Genomic DNA, 5716 nt, shown 5'->3' with positions numbered 1-5716 from the left:
CCGCTGTGAACCTGCCAACTTGCTATAACAACTCTGCTTTAAAAAAAGTGTTTGTGATCAGGCTTTCTCTTTGTCATCGTATGTGCATGCAGTATGATCAGTTGAACAATAACCATCAATAAAGTTTCACAAGATTTGAAAACAAAGTTTCTGTAGCATTTATATCTAAGAATGAAAAATTAATTCTCTTTAAAATTGAATCAGAGAGAGAACGAGACTATATTAATCAATGAAAAATGGGGCAGTAACATATATTTATACTGATGAGGGAATGAACTGAAATTTAAGAGTTCAATCCCCACATTTATTATATAAGATATACGAGACAAGCCTCCTATTAAAAAAAAAAAAGTATATTTCATTTAAACACCATGATAAAAGCAACTTGAAAAAATTTTTACCAAATGTTAGGCTTCCAATTCAAAGTGTGGATGATACATCATTTTTGGAATTGCACACACAAAATGTCTAACGTGGGGAATAGATTTTATTTGCAATTTTAATTTTCATGAGATGGCTTTACAACTCCCACTCTCCAAATGGTTATATGGCGGTTTAGTCTATTAAAATAATCTTGAAAGGTTAAGGGTGCAGCCCATATTAGAAAATATTTTGTTTATAAAGCTCCTAGAGTACTCCTAGTAGTCATTTTAAAATGTATGTCTGAAATAGTTATGTAAGAAAAGAATTTGAAATTTTTTTACTATATATTGGGAATGTTTTCACTTATATAAATAACTACTGATAATATGACTTATGAAAAAATTATTACTACCATATGTGGAATATAGTGACTTCTAAACAGATTTAAAAAAACACCCTACAAACCCAGAAAATATGTATATCTGTCTTTAGAAATTAGTGTTTATATCACAACCGTGATTTGTGAATAAAGAAAAATGGTTTGTAATATCAAAATAAAAGCTTAGTCTGAAAAGGTAAAAATACGTTGGTGTTCAAAGTCATTTTGCTTTTCTTTTTTACTGTGTTGTTTGAAGAGCTATCCACAGTTGCACCATTTATCCTGTGCACAATATACTTATAAACAGATGTACCACTGACAAAGTTCACAGTGCCTTTACTGCCTGGAAGTAGTGTTTGAAAGCCTGGCTGGGCAGAGGAGCCTGATGAGGTTAGTGCCTGCCCTGTGTGCCCGGCTCTTCTGCCCAGGGAGTGTGGGCTGGGGCAGGGGGTGGGGGTGCCTTGCGTGTGCGTGTGTCTCTGTGTGTATACGGGAGAGGGACGATAACCTCATTAGCTTGGCCCAAGCTTGGCTGCTGCTGCTTTTCAGTCATTGTGCGAGCAATGGGACTCAGCATGGGACTGGGTTGGAGGTTTGCTTCCCAAAAAGGCAAGTTTAATCCAATATCACATCTATGTTTCAAGCAGCACTGCATGATACAGAAGAAGGAATAGTTTTTTGTTCGTAGGAAGAAAAAAAGGCATCTTCCAAACTGACTACATTTAAACAGGGCATTTCATCTAAGTGGATCACAAAAATACCACTGAACTACACCTGACCTCTGAGATTAAATGAGTGTAGCTGCTCGGCCAAGTGCTGCTTAGGGAGCACCAATTACTGGGGAGGGCCAGTTACTGTATGTCCACCGCTTTCAGCTGGGCCCTGCACCACTGCTCTCTGGTGATGCATGGAAGTTAGCCTTCTGTTTAGCTGTCTTCTCCACAACAGCTTCTATTTCTGTGCACCTTCAAGTACAGGGGAGGAAGGAAGGATAATTCTGTTGATCTGAAATGAGCAGTGGAATTTGTACAGTTCTGGAAGGCTCCTCCTTGTCATTCCCAGGTTTGTTGTCCAAGTCATAGAAAGACAACTATGTGCTTGTAGGTCTAGACTTACCTATCAGTCTAAAAGGTCATGATGAGGCTGAGCGGTTTAATGTGACACTAATCATGTCACATGCATGCCAACAGAATTATACAGCTCTTCTGCCTGGGTTCCTATTATACTGTAATTCAGCAGAGGAAGAGAAGACATAAAGATAACGGAGTAAATATTGCATGTTTTGCAGTTTAGCAGCAAACTTTTAAAAGTACTTGGCTCCTTCTAGGAAAGTAAAAAGAAGAAACCTTGATGTTTGCCAGGAATAGTGGGGGTGTATTATGTTATGCTTACTTTATATCTTTATATGAAATATAGCACAAAATGTTCAGACGTACTCTCCTCCGCACCCTGCATGAGGGATATGACAGTGTTTCCTTTGGTGGCTGGATGAAATGACAATAGTAGTACTATTGAGTAAGACTTGGACTGAAGGAAGGTGAGAAGCATGCGAATAGGTAAATATGGGTGACACACAGATACACGCCACATATTTTTCACATGGTTGTATTCATCTACATATTACGTGGTATAATTATTTATGATTTAATGCAGTAGTTCCTCCTTTCTTGGTCAAGTAGCCAACACATGCTAAATGAATAAAAACTTTGTATTTATTGAGTATGTGGCCAAAGAATAAGCAAAACGTCATGGGTAACCAAAAGGAAAAAAAAAAACAACCCCAAAACAGAAACAACAACAAAAAAATGCAGTAGGCTCTTCAGGGTAATTTTTCCAATTATTTAAAGTTCTAAGAATGCTTTAATCATAGCAGTTCATATAGCAGATTAAATTGAATCTTTTCAGAATCTTAGAACTGTCCCTGTATACCATGTCCTGTACTGCTCTGTCCTTGATTATCTTTAAGGGCATCCAGGTTATTTATTAGCTTCCTATCTGAGTAAAATGTTGAGGTTTTTTTTAACTAGAATTTCATTTTATTTAATCTTCTGGGAACTTTGTCTTCGATTTGTGCTGCAGTTGTGCCATACTGCAGTTTTTTTACCTCAAGTGATTTTTTGCAAGTTTGACATGTTCCTATTGCCACATTTTTTAGTTTTACAGTACAGATGCATGAGGAAAAAAGGCTGTTCAAATTATTTCCTCCCTAAAGTAGAGCTGAAATATCATCATTTTGGTAGGTGGAGGGGAGAGAAGAAAAAAGAAGAAAAAAAAGAATAAAAAGCAACCTTGTTTCAGTGGGAAGAGAATATCTGTGTGGGAGGTGAGATCAGAAGGGAGACAATGATTTTGGGAGGTCTTTGAATTTATGAAAATGTCATCAAAACCAGTCATCTTACCAGGATTATAAAAGTTTATCATAATGCTTCATTTACTCCTGAAGGGCATACACTTCACCTCTCACTATAACATGAGCTTTATGCCACATCTTTCCAGACTCAAAATTGAGTCCTTACAACACATATCTTGATTCATACAGCGATGGAGAAGTTTACTTTTTGTCTGAAATTGAATGTTCTCCAGCAGCTTTTATGCTTCTCCAGCACTTACGTAGTCTTCTGCATACCAATAATATACCAATAATTGTCTTACAGCCTTTTGCAAAGAGCACAGTGGGCACAGAGTAGGAATAAAAAAAAAAAAATCTAGGTAACACATGCCAGTGTATCACCAATTTGAATAATTTCTCGTAATAAGACTGAGATTAGAATGGGGAAGAAAAATATTAAAAGCACTTCTAGATCCAAGAGCTGGTCCTTATTTTCTTACTTGGAAAAGAAAGGTTTTTATTTCGTGCTGGTTTGTATTTAAGATTGTGGGTACGTTTCCTATATCCACACAAACAAAGATGAATCTAATGCAGTGTCAGTGTAGCTGAAACAGTAATGTGACTACCTGAGCATTTCACCACTTGCTTTAGGTGACTATGCTATAACCCTTGCTATGTAACAAAGCAATGAAACATGCAGATAACCCACTCACAAAGAGCAGATACTTTGAATTATATCCATGAAGGGACCTGGAAATGCCATTTTAGGTGTCCAGTCAGGCAGCATTCAGGGCCAGGAGCTCCTGTGCAGTTGTTGTTTAGGTCTCTGTGGTAGATGCTGTCAAACTTTTCAGGTTCCTACCTAATGTCCTATCAGGGTGCTTAAGGTAGGTGATCTTGGTTTATGTGGTTTGCAGTGCCCGGTTAGGTAAGGGGTACTAAGAATGAGTTATGGGTGGAAGGGGAGGTGGAGGCGATTGCAATACCTACTGAAACCATGTTCAAAGCACTCACAAATATATGTGGGAGATGGTTTTAAAAAATCTTCTCTTGGCTCAACTTAATACAGGAATGGGTTTTTTTTTTACATATGTAGCTGCCATGTGTATATTGGGTCAAGTAATTCTCAGTTCAAGACCTTCCATTTTACTTAAATAATTAGTCACTGAGAAACACTTCTTCAACAGTCTGTTGAGTTGGACTCTGCCTGGGATTCCAGTCCCTGTTCTGCATCAGTCAGAGTGAAAAGATGGCTCCATGACCTCATTGCTTGCTTAACAGGGATGGGATGACAGTGAAGTGTCCCTTCTCTTTCCCATGAGACCGGTTGGCTTGCTATAGGTTCCTGATTCCAAAAGAGAGTTACAGCTGAAAATCCAAACTGGAGAAAAGCTCATTGCATTTAAGGTACTTTACAGCACTCCAGTCTGCTTCTCAGCATTTCTTATGACTTGGTTTAGTTTGCTTTCTGTTAGCTTTGATTTACCCATGCATTGCCTGGGCAGCCTGCGTACCTAACCAATTTAATGATTTCTTTGTTTAGCAGAAGGCCTCTAAATAAGGAGTTCAGTACATAGGAAAACTGTTAAATAAAACATAAGCAAATGCAAAAATAATAATTTAATGGACATTATGAAAGGACAGTAAACCAAACAGTTCAGTCCAATAGATGATGTATAACATCTAAATATATATGACAACTAATTAAGGATTAGGTTCTGCATTTTGGATGACAGGCCTTATAAAAATGAACAGCTAGGATATGTTGGGGGGAAAAAGCTCCATTTTGCAAATGTCAGGCAGACAGCTCAGTAAGCGGAAAAGCTCAGTTATCCAATTAAAATAAATGTACAGTGTTCTCAATATAAAGAGCTAAAACATCCTTATGTTGAGGAGTTAAGATCCTGAAATATAAGTAGAGCAAAAAGTGCTCTCTATAATGATTAATGTAATCTATCAAGATTAACATTTTGCATGCTGGCAAAGGCATACAGTAATGTGTTTCTATTCCTAAAATTGGAAACATTAGACTAAGAGCAGTACCAATTTAAACCCCAGGTAACCCCAAATATTGAACTGAATTCATTATTCACAATGACGATGGGCTAATAAACTTGCCCTAATGGCTTCTATGGGAAATAGATACCTACAGAAGGTGCTGTCCTATTTCCCATAGTCCTCTCTGGTACTTCATGTGAAATGTAATAACAAGTTGCATAAATGTAATTTAGGGAAAAGTCTTCCACTAAAAGTAATTCCTGATTTATTCAGGAGTTTAATTCCTGTCCTAAGAAAGATTAAGGATGCCTTTGAACATTGTCATGTACATGGGTGTCGTGAGAGGCCACAAACTTTCAAGACCACCAGTGAGGGACAGAGGTTAACCTCTTTTTTTTGTTGTTGCTTTCTAACAAAAGGAGGTTATTGTATAACAATGGAAAGCGAGTGGTGGGAAGGGATCACAATAACAAACTAGAAACTGAGTTGCACTTTCATTGTCGGAAAGAAGAGTCCACTGTCTTGATCTCCATGCTAACTGTCAACAGAGCATATCTTTGTTTTAAGACAAGATTTAAACCTGCCCTTTGAAGTAGGTCTCAAAAAAAGAGTTTCTAAGGCTGGAAACTTATACCTACACACAAATA

At 37.5% G+C, this 5716-nt stretch overlaps 1 protein-coding gene across 14 annotated transcripts in view; it reads left to right on the top strand.

Moving 5' to 3' along the window:
• Positions 1-934, top strand: part of RBFOX1 (RNA binding fox-1 homolog 1) — a 1436581-nt gene extending 1435647 nt beyond the window's left edge. For all 14 annotated transcript variants that reach the window (XM_075105333.1, XM_075105334.1, XM_075105336.1 and 11 more), the window contains one exon: positions 1-934. This exon is cut by the window's left edge. The gene's annotated coding sequence lies outside the window, so the exon portion shown is untranslated.
• Positions 935-5716: the final 4782 nt, after the last annotated feature.

This window comes from Phalacrocorax aristotelis, chromosome 10, assembly GCF_949628215.1.
Source record: "Phalacrocorax aristotelis chromosome 10, bGulAri2.1, whole genome shotgun sequence".
In the NCBI taxonomy this organism is placed as follows: domain Eukaryota; kingdom Metazoa; phylum Chordata; class Aves; order Suliformes; family Phalacrocoracidae; genus Phalacrocorax; species Phalacrocorax aristotelis.
The sequence above is the reverse complement of the archived record's forward strand: the minus strand, read 5'-3'. Positions and strand labels throughout refer to the sequence as shown.